This window comes from Topomyia yanbarensis, chromosome 1, assembly GCF_030247195.1.
Source record: "Topomyia yanbarensis strain Yona2022 chromosome 1, ASM3024719v1, whole genome shotgun sequence".
Taxonomy (NCBI): Eukaryota; Metazoa; Arthropoda; class Insecta; order Diptera; family Culicidae; genus Topomyia; species Topomyia yanbarensis.
Genome location: NC_080670.1, coordinates 184,314,405 through 184,333,635, shown reverse-complemented (window position 1 = coordinate 184,333,635; position 19,231 = coordinate 184,314,405). Strand labels below are relative to the sequence as shown.

The 19,231-nt window shown below is 38.6% G+C and overlaps 1 protein-coding gene across 17 annotated transcripts in view; it reads right to left on the bottom strand.

Annotated features, from left to right (window-relative positions):
- The window catches only part of LOC131683943 (uncharacterized), a 287,688-nt gene extending 268,764 nt beyond the window's left edge, over positions 1-18,924 (bottom strand). For 9 of the 17 annotated variants that reach the window (XR_009304600.1, XR_009304601.1, XM_058966448.1 and 6 more), the window contains exon 1: positions 17,613-18,919. The gene's annotated coding sequence lies outside the window, so the exon portion shown is untranslated. Of the gene's footprint in view, positions 1-17,612 lie in introns of all 17 variants that reach the window. The other 8 variants (XM_058966412.1, XM_058966359.1, XM_058966367.1 and 5 more) reach the window with 8 other exon arrangements.
- Positions 18,925-19,231: the final 307 nt, after the last annotated feature.

The following is a 19,231-nucleotide window of genomic DNA, read 5'->3' as shown; positions in this document are numbered from 1 at the left end:
GGGAAGGGTGGTGGCTTGTGTACTCCCCAGCTCCCTGTTTAGATAGTTTAGTATAACATACAAAACAATATAAAAAGGGACTGGGGAGTACACATGCCCCCCTCTTCTTTTCATTTTCTGACTACGTCTATGATATTTAGCAATTTATTCTGAATATTTCATTCAAAGATACCAAGTCTCCGCGATGAATATATTCTCATTTATTTAAGTTTTTAATGTCGATGTCGGTGGTGCACCAGTGTTGGAAAAAGTAATCAATTTCTGCATTTGGATTTTACCATAAGTTTTACGATCGGTATAACTGTTTTTTGAAATCTCGTAGCTAGTTACGGTCTTCGACAAAGTTGTTAATCAAGTTTTGAACTATAGTTTTATAAAGCTGGTTTTTCATATTCAGTGAAATAGCTATCTTTATTAACGTAAATGCAAAATAATTGATTTCCCCATATAAAATCCCATGCAAACTTTGAACGCAATGCGCAAACCCGGGAAGTAACAAATCGCTACCAAATTTTGCACAGGCATTTGGGACCACAAAAGGAACTCAAAAAGTGCTGTGCCCGCTAGTTTAACTCATTTTGAAGTTTTCCCATACAACCGCGAGCCACTCTAGTATACAATACTTCAGTGTACTGGGCCCTATCGATTGTCTGGTGCTTAAATTGTGTTCGCGTCTACATACAAATCCACTTGTTTAAGCCTAAAGGCCTATTTACACCCTCGGTGAAAATGAACGTGAACTCGATGCGAACCAAATTGTTTTTTCCAATATCTCACTTATTAGTGCATAGAAATTGATGAAAATGGAACTAAACCATAGTTCATTAATATACTTGGCGAATCCATGCACAATTATTCGATATAATTGAACCAATGTAATAATATTCGTATTTCCCGATCATTTTAAATATTCCACGGTGAAATATGTTCGCAGTGGATATTTCACTTGTTCACCGGGAGTGTAAACGCGACGATGGGCGGAATTGATGCGGAGTGGTGAATATAAATGTCATCGCTGTTCACGGTGAACGTTCACCTTCGAATACCAAATTGCATTCTGACAAACTGCCAGTTGAGCGTGAAATCGGTGTTCGCTGATGAAACTGTTCACGACGTCCTCCACCGTGAACAATGGAAGGTATTCAACACATGTTCACGTTCATTTTCACCGAGAGTCTAAATAGTGCTTAACAATACAAATATCATACTACAAACTCGGATCGGAAACCTGATTCCAAATTAAACAACGCAATACTGCCAGTTTATTTTCTTTTGTGAAATATGTTATAAAACCTACTTTTCCGGCTCCGTTAAACTACCATATTGAGCCGTATCAAATAAATAAATTGATATGAGTATGAAAGAAACAATTCTTGGTTTGATCGATTATTTCTACCACAATTTAAAAAATAAACTGTATCGTGATTTTTGGACAACCCCATATGTTTATTCGAGTAAAATATCATTAACATGGCTATATGCAATAAATATTTAAAATTTCACTCAAAACAATAGCGCCAGCTTGATTTACAGAGTTATAGAAAAGTTGATGATTTTAGTGACGTTACAACGCAATGAGATATCGCTTTTCCTGAGAAAGGAGCATTGTAACGTCACGAAAGTAAAAGATGCTTAAAAAGAAACAAAACAATAAACTTTATATTTAATGACACCTAATTATTCGTAAGTTATTTAGAAATACTTCATAGAAGATTGGTTCTTGATAAAAAATCTTATTGAGCAGATATTTTGACTTTTAATAAAATACGCTGAAGGTTTTAATTTGTGACGCATTGTAACGTCACGTTATATTATTGGCCATAAAACAACCCTCTTCCAGTTTATTCAGTTTATGTCGATTGAATCTTTCGTGAAATTTTGTCTACTTTCGGAATATGTAATAAGTTTTGATGTAGGCGTTCATTTGATAAAGTTATAACATATTTATGGAATGAAGATTCGTCAAATCATTGTAACGTCACGAAAAAATATGTGTTATCCCTCCCATACCAAATCGCTCTAAAGTTTGCAACAGTAAAGGTTGTTTTTTCAATGCTTGAGTGAACTCCATACATTAATTACATAAGAAATGTACAAATGTAGCGTAAACAACACAAATCAACAAACGAGCAATCCTGTACGAGATCTGACTGCATAGATTTCCTCTCGAAGAACATAGTTCATTGTTTTACAAAGATCGAAGGTGAAATAAATGCGATTCATATTCATAAGGCCAGATGTGCCTGATAGACCTTCCTGAAAAGAGGAAAAAATCAATATTTCTTTAGATTCCAGGCACGTGGAGCCACGAGCAAAATCCCATCTCAATATTAGAGGTATATGAGGCCGTTCTTTTCGAGCAAAAATGTCTTACCATCACCAGACACCATGTGCATGCATGGTTTTGTTAACTGAACGGTGCCGCTGTATGTGTTCTACGTGGCTGGAATAACCGATGTGATGTGTGAACAAGAAAATGCACTTTGGGAGGAGAGAGACTGGAACAATGGATATTTTGAAAACGCCCAGACCATCATCGACTCTGAAAAAATGTAATGATTTGTAAATCTAATCTTATAATATTTTTAATTTTTACACGATTTTTTTTTTGAAATGTCAGATTCGAATCAAAAATATAAGAAGTTTCAGAAATTATACTTTTCCAAAGTCTTGTCTCAGTCAAAAGAAACGACTATTTGACAAGATTAATTACAAATAACAAGGGAACGTACCGAGAAACAGACAATTGAATGCATATCAAATCACGAACACAAAAGTGCAGTGACTGATTTGTACCCGACCGAGTCCAGATATAATATAGAACAACTATGGCAACAGTTGGCTTATGGGAACGCAAATCAACACTTCATCCAAAGTTGGAACATGTTTGCACCGATAAACTCCGCCTATTAGGATGAAAATTCTAGGGACTACCGGTGTTGCTATGATGCACATTCATTTTCTCGACTCACCCGGGAAAGCAGCAAATACCAAGAGGGGTACGTACATACATGAAAGTGCATACATTAATTATACGTACATTTGTTGTCGTCGTCAGCAGCAGAAAGTGAAGCTCGCCCCGGACCGGATGCTTCGCCCCGCCACCCCCCCTCAACTGAGAACAGTCGTCCATCTCGAGCTTTTGAGTTGTGTGGAAATTAACGATCCGTTCTAGTGTTGTAGTTCGGTACATGTCATCAGAGATCAGAGACTTGATCTAGTAGACCGTTGATTCAAAATGGCCGATACGTGTTTTGAAATGAAGGTGCGTAATATTATAAAAGATTTCAATTCCAAATTTTATATTTTATATTTTTTTAGAACATGGAAGTCTGTTCTCTATGTTTCTTCGAATGGCGAGTTAGAAGTCAAATTAGTATCAAGACACATATATAATCCCTATACACATATGCAAGGAAAGGAAGGAAAATGAACAACTGTCGGGTGTCAAGATGAGCTAGTCGCTAGCAGAAGTAGATGTTCGGTGGGTCCAGAAATAGCCATTTTGCGGGAACAGAGTACACTTTAACGCTTCTTACGTACTTTGGCTACACGTTTGTTCTACTCTGGGGATGCATTTTCCCATTTAGAACAAGTTTCAAATGTTGGTTAGCTTAATGGCAACGAAGTGAGTGAAAATTTGTTTTGTAAATGTTCTCATACGAGTTAGGATTGTTGTTTCATATGTATCTATCATTCGAGACAAAGTGTTGGCTTTAGCCGGGGAATCATATAGCGTTATGGTTTTTTACTCGGTGATATATGGGTGTACCGACAGAAACTGATAGATTATAGTACACCTTAGTTTGAGCTCGTGTTGTAAATGCGATTTTTTTTATAAATTTTGACTCTAAGTCAACAATACTTATTGTACGAAGGCAGTGTTACGGGGAAACAGATCGAAAAGCGGGAAACAATTTTCCGCTTGGCTGTCAGGATGCTAATTTAGCATGCTTTAGCGATGCTAGTGATGGAAATATTGTGACAGGTAATGCGAACAAGTTATCCGGCACACACACCAACGCGCACAGTTTTCCTCTGCAAATTGTAAACTTGAGGTACCTGGCGAAAAATAAAATCCAATTAAATTTTTCTTCTATTGATCCGCACAGAAAGATAATCCCCTTAAAATCAACATGTATACCATCAACTGAAATAAGGAAGAGAACAAAACGAATTGGCCGCACTGAAAACGATATTGTTAACGATGGATATCGAAATAGGCGTCGATTGAGTATAGACGTCAAATTTATTCGGGCACTGCTTTTTATCCAAACAATAATACATTTGTGCGTTAAGTACTCATAATTAGTGATAAATTGGATTGTTTTTGAGAATTTATCTGGCAGTGATCCAGCCATCGAGAGAATTTCAATGAATACTGTTGAAGAGGTAGGTAGGAATTGAATTATTAAACCAGGAGGCGATTTTTCGCAGCGTTCCAAACGACGTTCGATAATTTTTTTTGCGTTTTTTGGCAAAGTCGTAATGTTACATTGTCAATTGTGAGCACATCGCACTTTAATTTGGGTGTTATACCAATATTATCAAAAACACACAGACATGCACCGAAATTGGAATAATTTAATGGAAAACAATCGAATGCACCGTGGCCATCATTTTCCCGGTTCGAACACACAAATATGCTCAACTCAACACACGCCGTAAAAATAACTCGTTGAATCAGGTCAAGTGACTTTCCTGCTGCATATTTTCTACTACTGGCCAGCCACCCCTTTCGGTGTTTGGCACAGGACTATAGTAGGTATATGTGCAGAAAGCTGAACAGTAGACATTCGCTAGCAGCCAGCAGCACTCTAATGAGAAGCAAACAAATTGCATGCCTTCTGCCACCACCACCACCAGTGACCGACCGATCGACCGCGGCTCGGGCGAAGGGCTGGATGCGGCTGGAATTCAGCCTAAAAACTACCCTACTGTTTCCTACTGTTTCGCTGAGCATGTGAGTGTTTGTGTTGAAATCGACAAAAAAGAAGAACTATGTTTATCAAGTCAGGGCCGAGTTGAGCTCAATGCATAATCCATTCGGTCGATATTTCCCGGAAATGTGCTCGTGTCGTGAAATTAATCATTCATATTTTGTTGCTGTTTAGGTCGTTGAGCGCAGGAGGAACTGCAACTTAGGGCCGGAACTGGGCCGGCGAGTGGTTTGGGGAGTCCTACAGTTGGACATTATGAATTATAGAATCGATTGCAACTCGCAGAACTGTCAATTTTTGGTAATTGTAAAAAATCTATCGACTAATCAAACATTTGCTTGTGGTCCCGGCGCTCGCTGGTTCAAGATTAAGCTATGGTTTCATATTTGTTAATTCTAGTTTATCTTTTTTGGAAGCATTTAATTGACGCTTTTCTTTCGGTACATCGTGTGTTTTATTTGCGTGACTTCAATGAAAAAGGGTTTCATTCGTCACGTAGGTACTTCTTATTGAATTACGTAGATTTGATATCTCTGAATTTTATTAAAAATTTTCCAATTTGTGTTCATTTTTAGAGACAAAAATATGTGACGCGGAAACGATATCAAATCCAAGAACACCACTCATTCGTACGATGACTCTCGGAGCGATCGGTCAGTCTTTCTTCTCCGTGCAGTGTATAGCAACAAATCATACATAGTGCTAATCCGCTTATAAGGGTATCTTATGCATTCTCCCCCTCTTCGAGGTTTTTGTACTTTTTTTCTTTTGTGTGTGCGCGTTAACCGTTAATCGACCAGCAGAGCAGTAACAGTGTTTCGTTCCTTGTGAGCTTACTACAATTGCTGGAATTTATTACAGATTTCTCGAATCTTGACGGAGCGATATTCGGCCGCGAAATATCGAACATTCGCCCTAATAAGCTTCGGGTGGTGGTAAATAGTTTGAATAAGGTAAATGATATTGCTGGCTACGGGCCTTTTACGAAGGAGTACAGAGTATATGTACCATCAAATTGGGTTGTGCCGGGGAAGTCTTCGACTCGAGTTTGAATTGCGTAGATCTGCTGACACTGTTGGCTGTTTTAAAGATTCCACGCTCCAGCTAGTGAAGATACCGGAGTGCAAACGTTTGCATTCATCATCGGTCGCAGCTGATGGGAAGAGGACATACGTCAACTCAGACTTTTATAGAGCGACCTTCACCGGGTGTGCCCTACCTCAGGGGGACGCTGTCTACCAAGTATTTCGCACTCAACATCAGCTGGACCGGACCTGATTATCACGGTTAAACAGCAATAAATAATATCTTTTACAAATATGTCAACGACTAGTACACGAGGCATGCGAAACCGCTTTCCCTATATTCCAAAAACCAAGTAAGTAACCAAAAAACGGGGTCCAAAGTGCTGGACCGAGGCGAGATGTTGGGTACGCGCAAAATATTTGACAGCCACAACCTACCCCTGACCTAACTACCTTCTCTTTAACCAGGTTCGTCTACCTGTTCGCCTTTTTATGCCGCGGGTCGTGAACTGTATTAATTACAAACAATTGGGACACACAGCTTCCCATTGCAGCAATAAGGCTCGTTGTGGGAAATGTGGTGAGAATCACGTGGATGATTCCTGTGGAAGTGATGTTGAAAAGTGGCTCAACAGTGAGGGAAATCCACATGCCCGACATGTTGCCGACATGTCCTGCATACAAACAGTGCAAGAAGAATCTTGATGATGAATCTGTAGTCGATTCCCACGAACTTTATTTTTTTGCGAAATAATAGTTGGGTTCAGCTGATTGGAATGATTGGAGCTATTTTAGTGAGGGGTGGGCGTAGCGTAGTTGGTAAATCGATTGCCTTGTACGCAGCGCACCTGGGCTCGAGTCCCGACCACGCACGTAGGGTTAGAAATTTTTCATAAAAGATTTTTCTAACCCGAAGAGGCGAATGACCTTAAGATTGAAACCTCTATAAAAGAAACAAAAAAACTATTGTAGTACATGATATGAGTCATCTTTTGACCACAAAATTTTAGGTCGATATTTCACCGCATAGAGAGCGCCAACACTAACTTTTAAAGGAAGGTAGAATATGCATATGTACACAAGAACTACTGAAAAGACTTGTTCTACATCTTTGTAAAACACGTCTAATTTCTATCTCTTACCGTTGAGAAGTTGTTGATGGCGCTCCCTACGTGATGAAATGTGGAACTAAAATTTTCTAGCTTAAAGATGACTCTTATCATGTACGAAACATTTTTCAAACATACTATTCAGCTAATTTTCAATTTCTCGCAAAAAATAAGTGTCAGAATCGACTACTGATTGACCACCAAGTGCTGTTAGGCCCCATGCAAAACTGACTCAATCATCACTACATTGAAAGTTCACTGACTTCTACTAAGGAAGTTGGATTAATTTGCAATCTTCGACAAATTTGTAGACAATAAAATTATCTTTCTTATTTTCTCTTGCAGTAATAAATTGGTGCATACGGTGCCACTTAGCGGAGGAAATGGGAGCTAGTGGGTTTGCTCCATGTATGTAAATTGTCGAAAAGCCCCATACAAACTTCGAGCACGTTGGTTCGATAGCTGGACTTGTCCGATTTGGCTCAAATTTGAAGCAGACCTTCCTGGTGGAATTAGGAATCGACTAAGAGGTGGCCCGATAGGGGTTATTTATTTTTTCTTGTCACTATATATGAACAATCCTTACTGTCATATACGGAAAGCAAGAACTACGGATGTATCTGAACCGAGGGTTCAGATCCAGAATTATCTGGATCTAAACGCCAAATCTGGGCCTTGCTTAGCTCTGGACCTGGTAAGAAGAAAAAGGATGGGTTACTGGTCCGGATTCGGAAACCGATCCTGATCCAGACTAAACTAGTTTAGATTTATGAATTCAAAATTCCAGCAGAAACCAGCCAGAACTCCGGCTAGTTTGGCTCGGTACTAATACAATCACATACGAACAGAGCCGAGGTTGACACATAATAAAAAAACTATTTATTTGTGTTATGCACATACATGTACAGCTACCGATGTTTACCATTCCACCGTTTAGTATCTTTTCGGTAATATGGGTTTAATACCGTTATTGCATAATCTATTACCAATATGATAATATAATCTTATCCGAAAGTAATTGAAATTCACCCGTCAGGCATTTTTGGTGGAAAGATTCTAAATTTCGTCGCACAAGCCACACCCATAACCGATTCGTTGCTAACAAGATGTCGGCAATGCAATTTTTTGCACATTGGGTTTACTCATAATTCGATACTATTAAAAATTTAAAACAAATCAAGCGGCAGACGCCTTATCAGTAGCGAATCAAATGTGGGTGTGACTTACGCTACAATTAATACTATCGACTTTCCGTCGGGTGCTCTAAACCGCAAATCGAGTTTTGGACCAAGTCAAGTGGCTAATCTGTTTGCTGTTAATATGTAGGTTCCGTTCTGTGTCGATAGCAGACTACCGAAATAAAAAAAAAAATACTTAACTAATGTATGTGCAATTTAAATTCGTGGAGCTTACTTAGAGGATAGCGCTACAGATGAAGGTTCTTTGGACAACCATTTCTAGGGAGGCTACGAAGTTCACTCATCGTTGGGTGTTGTCATACGTCCAGGTCCGGGTCGATCACCACCCGGACCACCTGGGCGATTCTGTTGCCGATAACGAGCTTAACATGCCGCCGCATACAGATGCCATAGTTAAGCTGCGCGTTAAATACTTCTCTGTCGTCCTCGGTCTCACTTCACGCAGACAGTGCACGTTAATGATAGTGTAGTTGAAGAAACGGCTTTTGAGCTTCACTACACACATTAGGGCATTGCAAAAAATGGCTCATTTTTGAATACTCAAAGTCCCCCCTCCTCTTTCATATTGTGACGAATGTAAGCTCAGATGCCAAATTTCACGTCATTTGGATAATTGTAGACCCCGCCCACTTCGCTAGAAGTTTTTGAAATTGGTACTGTGGTAAAAATAAGGAGGAAAACATTATTAAATGCTATAACTTTCAAAGTAGCACTCAGAAAATTACAATTTAAAGGAAATAGCCTTAGTATTTGAATGGAGATATTTTTGTTTCTTGAAAAATACTGGAAAGTGGGATACAGCGTTATTTTGTCCCCAAAACAACCCATTTTTAAGAAAAATCTGCTCCGTGCTGCAAATCATACATATTTTGCTGTTTTTCCAATGTGAAAAAATCTCAGAAATCTAACGGAACGTTTGCAACCTTTGTCCAAATACGAGCAATTGGGTACCTACTTAGAATATAGAACCTTTTGTCATTCATATTAAATTTTATTATTTTCTCGTGCATATATCTCTATTATTCTTCAATCAATTTTCATGAAAAGTACTATGTCGAACGTGGAAAATTCTTAGGAATAAAATAAAAATAGATTCGTTATCGGTAAAATTCAGAACTCTAGAGCTTTTATTCAAAATGACATATCTACAATGAGTGACTCTCTTTGTTTACTTTCTCTTTTGATTTTTACGGCGTCACTACAACACTTTTCACTTATTTTAAAGTACTGATCGAAAGACGGTGGTTTAGGCTAGCATATTATGCAAACAGTTGAGGGATAAATGCTAAAACGACCAAATTATTAACAGAAGAGAAAGTAAACAAAGAGTAACTCATTGTAGATATGTCTTTTTGAAAAATCGCTGAAGAAATATCAAATTTTTTGACATATTTTTATTTGTGATGCTTTAAGGAGTAGGCTCTGGTGAGAGATGGACGTGAGGTTTCAACTGTCGCTTTTTTCACGAGCAAAAATTTCCGTCGAATAAATGCAGGATGGTTTTAAAAGTGGTGCATGGAGCTGTACTAGCCAGTGAATAACCACCGGAGCACGGTGGTCAAGTCGCCTGTGTGTGAATCCTCGAGATTCTTCGATGACTTATCTGTGATAGTGGCAGGTTCTGCTGCCACCTTTTTGGCAACAAAGGAGGAGGGGGTGACTGGCCCTTAGACCCGATGCGATTGCAGTGTGCAACACTGATACTGACGTTTCGCCGGAGAGCTCCCACACGGCAGCGGTAGTGACACTTTGCAACTACCATATCGTCTTCAAAGTCTTCATTGGCACGGAGCATCCAGTCACAATCGACGCCGACACGACAGCATGAGCAATGGTGATGGCACTATTGAATACTATGCTGGCTTTTGTCGGCTCCAACAGATATGCCGGCTGTGGTGTTTCGTCGCCGGACATGGTCCCTTTCAAAGCATCTCAGCAGTTGCCGACAAAATGAAAGGGGTGACATACACCAAAGCTGCCTTAGGAATCGAAACAAAGAGGATGTGTCTTTTAAGTAGGATTTTCTTAGTCTCCAGATTTATTATCGGTGAGCTCGTTCTGATTATTTTATTATGCAAATATTACTATATGTATTTATTGATATCTAATCTTTCCCAAAATTTGACGTGAACTTGATTACGTGCTTCTGTAGTATTTCTCTCAAAAGTCATACCTACCAATAGTATGCCAACAAAATAGTGATTAAATCAAAACTCGCAGTATTGAAATTAGAATCACTTTTCATTAGATGATTAAATGAGTGAAAATATTTTGCGCGCTTTTAGTTGTTTAAGCGTTTTTGTCTTTATGTTTAGTCAAGTTTCTCTATCATTTCGTCAATTTACTCTATCATTATTTCAGAGAGCGAGTAAAGGCGCCATAACATGGCTCATTAGCCAGGATAGGGCTAAATACCTCTGTCCCATCCAAGGAACGAAAGGAGTGACATAAACCCTCTTAGCAAAGTCACTCCCAACGATTTAGCAAACCCCCAACAAATTGAAACGGTTGTGTACGGTTGTCCACGTTTCTTCCTTATTCAAGGTTCAAAATAAACCGTTGATTAAATTATTCATTGAATGAATAATTTGATTGCCGTATAATTTTGAATCATCTTTATTTTGTACGCTGCACAGTTGGTCTGGCCGCTTTAACGTCTGCAATTTTCCAGGATCCCTACATGTATTGGCTGTGTATGTGTAGACTAGACTGCCGCCATCAAGAAGGAAGAAGGTTGGAGTATGGTATTATAGGGAAGTTGTCTAGAGTAGCCAAAATTTCATCGCGCATACTCCATAATGTGTAACGATAAACGAAGCGCACTGCTGTTTATATTTTCTGGAATACTTTATGCAGTTTGCACATGTCCAGTTATATTGTTTCGTTTAGTGTTGTTCCTGATATGATGAAACTGAATAAAGTCGATTGCCAACTTTGGAAAAAGCCACATTGTTTCTTTCAATCAATAACACTTCGCTTATAGATGGCCGAATTTTGCAACCTTTGAAATCAATCGACAATCAATTTTAGTCTAAGCGCCTTGTGTTGTGATTCGTTCTTCTTGCTCACATTGCTTTTTGCAAGGAAAAAATAACGGTTCTTTGTTTACTATTGCCTCTTTTTGCACGAATTTTTGGTGAGGTAAATTTTTGTTATATTTTCCGACAGATGATTTGTGTATTTAATGTGACCGGTTCGGGGACGTGTAGAAAGTGAACTGGTGCATTTTAAGTGAGAAACTTTTAGTTTGATCTCAAATTTCCAAGACCAAAAGCTGTTTGCTTCGGCTTTATTTCAGCGCTATCTCGAACTGTTATATTTGACGTCTGTTTGTCGATCTTACTAATTACTCATCAGCTCATAGTTTTTAGGAGCAGTTACTGATGTCCTCATAAGGGGATCGTCAGAGCCGCACTATTTCTAGGTCAAGAATGCATAACGATTTGTCGTAGTGAGTGGCGTAGCTCGCTTCAGTATTTCTGCAAAATACTGATTATAGTATCTTTTAAGAGAACGCTTCAGATTCTCCAGGCGCAGTTTGTATGCGGGGCATGGTAACAGATTATGTGGATTCTTTCCACAATAGGCACATTTTTCAGCATTTCCATTGCAAGAGTCATTCTAATCTTTTTCTGCGCACTTGACACGTCGAAAGCTTATTGTTACAATGCTCCACCCGTTTGTGTTTAGTGCAATGCAAAATGCGTGGTACACATAGTGGAACAGGCAGAGACGAATCTTGTCGAACAAGACGCAATTAGGCATAACTGTTCGTTTACAAGGTCTTGCAATACAAGTTTGAGGGACGCTTAATTTTCTCCGTCCTGTACGATAGCCATGTAAAATCTACACTGACGGGGATTCTTGAAACAGCGAAATCGAATGGGTGGACACACCATCGATCTCAACTTTGTGAGCGGGTATGTAGAGGCGATAGCCCTTCGTTAAAGACTTACCGCCAATAACATTATTTTTTTTTATGTAAAGGTTTTATTGTTAGGGTCATTCGCCTCTTTTCGGGTTAGAGAAATCTCTTTTGGAAAAATCTCTAACCCTATGTGCGGGATTGGAAATTGAATCCAGGTGAGCTGCGTCCAAGGCAATCGATTTTCCAACTACCTACTACTTCACGGCTGAATATTTCGGCGTCAGATCTTTCCAAAATATGTAGAATGCTTAACGGTTTATCTTTGATCTGAAAGAGGATCGAAGAAGATGGTTCGACAGTGTTTTACCATCAGCTGAATTTTATCAGAAGAGTTAATTTACATATGGACTTCGAGTCCGGCGCAAACTGGAAGCGTAAGGAATACGAAGGAAGAAACAGCAATTACGGAAGATATAATTACTTGAAAGACAAGTTAGAGGATAGTAATGCAAAAATATTATACCTATCTTCACTCGTTATACGGCTGGAAGATACCGATTTTTTAAACAACTGGCACGAAGAATGTGAAAATCCAGTTCGGTTTGGTAAGCCGAAGACGACGGGTGCTTTTTCGACTAGCTCTGCGCGTGCGGTTTTTCTTGTTCGGTCGAATCGGATGGCATAGTGCTACATACATTAACTGCCACCGAAGTTTTTATAGTGATTTGAATTCGAATAAAGTGGTAATGTGAAAGAACGCGAGGAGTTTAGGCAAAGTGTGTGCATCGACTGTTTTCGGTCATACGATGACTGAATGCAAAACAAATTAAGCAAAAGTTGTGCGTTGCATTAGAGCTACTCGCGGAAGCAGAAAGTATACGGCAGGCCTATCAGTAATTGAGTACTGTACTGGTTTCATTTTCGGGTGAGTTCGTTTCATGACTGTGTGCGTGTTTTCGTTCGCACTTATATAAAGTGTGCCGTCAGGTAACGTATTCAGCGACAGAGCAAGTGTTATGATGACTGGATATGTAAGATGCGGAGTGTGTGAGTGTTGATTGAATGTGTAGTGTTATAGCTATTTAGTGGTACAGGCGCACATGTGGCGATCTAGTGGGATTAGTGTCAAGTTGGACAGCAAAAGCTCATCGGCCCATACAGCGGTGTGCGGATATTGAATGATGCAGCACAGTAAAAACCGATAAAAACTGAACTAGTTTTTCGATACCAAATAGAAAAACGATGTAGAAGTGTGTTGGGGGAAGTTGTGAGACTTTTGGGAATCAGCTGTGTTTGATCGTGAGAGAAGAGGTGCTGTTTGCTACCGTTTTTATTTATTAGTTTTAGGGGAATCCAATGTCCACGGATACTTTACTAGCGCTCAACGGAGCGCATATTAATCCAACGGGCTGCAATATAACTACTGTATAGCACTATCAACTGAAGTTTTAATTGTTTATTATTTAAATTCTTATTGCCCCATTTTAACTATTATTCTTTGACGTTGTTTTCTTCATCTACCGAAACAACTACTGATAACTGAGGTATAACAAGATTGCTGCACATAATTGAAAGCATAGGAGACTATGTAAATAGTATGCAACGATGTCAAAGTTCGTTCAATATATAGGGTGATGAGCCTATTTTCACCATACTAAGCAAGGTGCCTCACTAATTCGATAATTTCTTGCCTTACAATCAATAGAATGCGAAAAAATTATTTAGTTATATTTAGTTATTAGTTTTTTACAAATTAATTTAGCTCTATGCCTTATTCTCACTAATGCCTTTATATTCAACACATGTTATTGATTAAATAGACTGTATATATTGATTTCGTTACATTCACTATACTTATTATATTACATATTTTTATATGCAAATTACTACTGGGTAGGTAGGGGTACGATAACCTAATAGTTTCAGGAATCAATCGGGAACTACCGTAAGGATCACCAATCACTGAAGAAATAACCAAGTTGGCATTGAATGGAGATATTTTTTTTTATTTTTGGTCATTTAGCTAGTGGGTATACCTAACAGATTTGTTAATATTTATAAAATGTGGGATTACCTCCGAAACACACACTGCAACCACAGTACTATAAATTAAATATACACAGAAAGTTCCACGTATAATTGCTGCATTATTTTAACTCATTCTAAGGACGTATCCGTAGACATGCAATGGAGATCAAATTTCAATGGCATTCAGTATATATTAATCACGCTCGTTAAATTTATTACATGCATTGTATCCATTGTATATTTCATATTCGTTATAGTACTCAGATGAATGACAATTATTGTAAATATTGATTTCGTTATATGACTGCCGCATTATACCTAACTGTCTCATATATTATGTAATTACTAGGTTAGAAGAACTATTAAGCGTTCGGTGTCATAACAATTTGCCACATTTTTTTAAATTTCTTATATTTATATGCCATAATTTTCATATTTATAATTTTTATTATTTTATTGTATGTGGATATGTGTTATATCCACTAATCTCATTCTGTATGTAAATGCACTTAATTTTCGTACCACAATCATTATATTTTAGGTGTACATATTATATTCATTACATACTCCATTTGATTATATTTGTTACGTATATACTATTTGGATTAGGTTAAACATTTTTCGTTTTTCAGGGCGGAATACATCACCTCAAAGCATTCATTATTACCATTTATTTAATATACACTACATTGTATGTTGTTTTTATTATTTTTTCAGCTAAAGCGGTACCGTAATTTACAATATCTACATATACAGATCTTATTGATAACGTTGTATTATTATTCATATATGCAATCATAATTTTTCGTTATGTAACCACATGCTAGATATATAAAATGTATGGAAATTGGGAGTTGGTTGAAGCGATTTGGACAGGAAGAGTGGAGTAGCCAATCATGCTTGATCAAATTGTTGTGCTAGGACTGCTCAGTGCTATGGGCGGTGGTCCTGCTATAATAGGTGGTAGTAACATAAATCACATCGCATCACCATGGATCACATATATACAAACATTGACTTTTATATATACACAGATTATATTATATTACATCTATATTTTATTACATTGAATTATATTATTACATTGAATATTATTACATTGAATTATATTGCATTAAGCTATATTATATTATATTGCATTATATTATATTACATTATATATTGATTGATTTATATATATTGACATTATATGCATATGAAGAAAGGGTGAGGAGGGTGCATCAGGGCATCATTGAAGTTACAACTGGACAATGAAGTGGAAGCCAATCAGAGTCAAGGAGGAAAAGTGTTCGTCGTTCGCGACAGATACATTTCTCTCCAACAGTTGTAAACAATTTGACGCGCTCTTCTACAACAAACCATCTCGTGGAAAGCTTGACAAGTATTGCAAAATTCGTTATTCAATCTGCTGGATCTTACTGTTGGAAGGAGATTCTTTGATGCCCGCGGATACTGAGTAGGTGTATTTGCCTACGGGTCCGCCACCCCCCTTTTGGCTCTTTATACAGCGGTATGCTGAACGCCGAATGGTAACGAAATTTGAGCGTACTGTTAAGTGGAGCCGCATGCAGAGCAAGACTCAAGCTAAGATGGTGGCTACTTACATACATACATACATACATACATACAACTGGCACGAAGAATGTGAAAAAACCTAAATGAGGAACAGATCATGAAAGCATCTTTGTTTTGTAATATACTTCGCAAAGGGTGAATTAATGTGACAAATTCAAACGTGCGTAACTTTTTTCATACATGGCTGAAATAAACCAAATTTAGCCCAGTTTCTCTGTAGAGTACGTTGTTTACATTTGCAGTGCAGTTTTTTTTAGTTGTCAGTGATAATCCGGTCGAGGTGGAAGAAAATCAACAATCCACCAACCATAGGCCGACAGAAATAAACAAAAAAAAACAAAGGGGCGCAGAACTGAGACTTTGCCAAGGGCGCCAGAAGACCTCGCTAAGGCTCTGCTTGGGTTATACTGCAAGAAAAGAATTTGTCTTACGTAACGTTGTGCAGACTATTCGGTTCGATCACCGGTTTGTACCTTGCCTCCTTTTCCTATATACGCGTTCGAGTCTCATTTTATATGAACAGTGTACGTTGGTAATGCCGTAGTTGAAGAAACGACCTTTGTTCCTCACTACACACATCGTCTCATGTTAAAATCATATGATAATTCGAGTGTATCTCGTATTTATTTGCTTATTTGCGTAAAAAATACAATGAAAAAAGTAGCGTGGGCAAGAAGAATACCGGTTACGTGGAACATAGTGTTGTGGTACTGGTAGTACCCCAATCCTATGTAGTATTTTTGGTACTGAAATACCGGTACTGAATGAATAAAAGTGCTGGTATTTTCGGTACTATTCAAAGCTTTTGATGAGCAATATAATTAAACTAACCTTTCACAACATTTAACATTTTAACTACCTTGATTTCATCATCACCCATATACACGGGAATCTTGGATTATTTGATGTTGTGTTGCATGAAGTTCTTGACAATGTTTATTCTAGCCTCGGCCAAACTTCTGAACTTTATTACTACCATATTACACTCACGATGTAGCCACTTCCGTGAGGATTACCGCCGATTCCACTTTTATTAACTGTTCCACCAAGCGCACATTTGGAGTTGTCAATGGTAATTCTTGTAGTAGAGGCACCTGCTACTTCTGTGATTTTCTGATTTCAATGCTTAGCCAGAGGAACTATACTGTACTGTCTGTGCAGTGGATAAGCAACAAAGTAGTGGAAATCTATTGCTAAGTTTATTGATAGCTATAACAGAGATTTTTTTTTGTTTCTGCTCTGGACGAGATTAGAAAGTAGACTGAAGTATATAAAAGTTTACCAATAAAATTATATTGGTTGACATTTAATTTTGCTCTGATATTTTTTGGATTTTTAAAAGAAAATATCAACCAAAACCTATCGACGATAGAATTTTGCACAAAATTTCTCGAGAGTATTGTTTGACGCTTAGCACAATTTGGCTTGTCGCATACCAAATATGTTACCTAATCGAAATATTAATATTTCATGCTCAAAATAATCTTCTTTTCCCCTTCAAGAATAAAGTAAGGTGATATGTTACCGACACAAAACAACCCAACAATGAGTGAATTGTACTTCACAGGTTATTCATCACTTCAATTGTTATCCCCTAAACATGCCCTGTCTTCATATGTCGTAACCGATTGAATTTTCAATACATAAATCATTTCACGAGCAGCACCACAATCCCACCTCAACGATCCAGAGAACTCGAGAGTACTTTGGTAGGATCGGATTCGAAACATGTCTCAATCGTTACTCCCACCCCCATCCCTCTACCTTAATCGAGGAAAAGCTGTTGAAAACTTTACGCCATACTACTCGGGCGAACAAGAACGAACAAGTAAGCAAAACAACTACCGTCAAACATAAATAAAACTTACGTTTAGCTCCTCACCACCGCAACATTTAAATCCCTCTGTTTGTAGATCTCAGCTGAAACGACGGGAAAATCGATAACTGACGTTTCCAGCAGGAGTAGTGTTTTTTCGCGTTACTATACACAAGTTGCCTTTTCAGGTTGTGATTTAAAATCAACAGTTTCGCAGGAAAACTGTAGTTTTTCACTAATGTAACTTCAAGGATTCACTTCACTTGAAACTTTTGTCGCTTTGAACTATGAACGGTAACTTGTAATACTACTGTAACTACTACTATTTGATTTGAATTGGTAAGCAGATTTCACACATGGAATTATATGTTTGGGAAAAAATCAATAGAATCAAGCACTACAATGCACTACTAAGTGATATCATTTAAGCCTATCAAACGAAATGTAGTCACAAACACGCACAATGACGACGAAACACTCAACTACTGTTTGAATGTAAAAGCTAATGTACAGCTACTACCACCACCACCACCACCACCTGAACCAGCATCGTTCTAGGCTGGACACAAAAAAAAATCGCTCCAATTTTCCCGTCCAATCGATTTCCTCAGAACGTGCACGTTATTATCGTATTTACCACTCATTATTTTCACCATGCTCGTCCGCTAAAGAGCTTCCAATCATCATCATCATCATCATCATCATCACCGCCGTCGTCGAGCGGGAAAAGGTTACAATTTCACTCCCTGTTTGGTTCCCACGTTTTCCGCCGTTCTCTCTGTTGTTATGTAAACGGTTCATCCTTTCCACTATCAACAGGAGAGACACAACGTCTAGCACACCGTTTTCACCTCAAATCTGACCAGAGGAGCACTTTACACGTTCTTTTCATTTGCATTCGCTGATTTCAAACTCTTAAGCCACTACTCCAGAACTGCACTAAAAAAAATCTGTCAACGATTTATGAACGACGAAGACGAAGATACCTACTACTAAACTACAATACACATTGACACGACGAAAGCCACCTCCCCACAAACACTTCCGCGGGTTAGCGGGTCTCCGCGCGACATATATCCTTCAGCAGTGCACCTTTCCGTAAACCGAATTAGCCTAGGTTGTAGCACACATTTAGAACACTGTTTCATTCTTCCACCCTGTCGTCGTCTTCGTGGTCACTCTACTGCTGCTGCTGCTACTACTACTTGCTGATTGCTGCGCTGCCACTCAGTCACTACACTACCCTAGCCACCCAACCAACTACTGCTATGTACTGTGCTGTGAAACTATGTAGACCTCCTTTTTATGTACTGGATCAACTGCCGCAGCCGAACGCGGAGACATGGCATCGGAACAACGGTTTCTCGCAGACTGATCCCCGAGCGAGTCCTGCCAGTAGTATATATATGCAGGATAGAGGAACCTGCGAGTAGACGTAAGTGTACATGTCGGGTTGGTACGTACGTGAATCGCACGATTCTGCCACGCGCGCCACGCCAGGCAAGAATGGGAAGCAATGAAGTGCAGCTGAGTTTTCCCGGAGAGCCGAGAACGGATAGCATATTGAGCAGTTGCGGTGTGTCTGTGTGTTCTTGAGAACAAAGCTTGTTAAACCGGCTCTCGGGAAGGCAACAACAGTTGGTTTGATACGGTAGGTAAATATCGGCCACC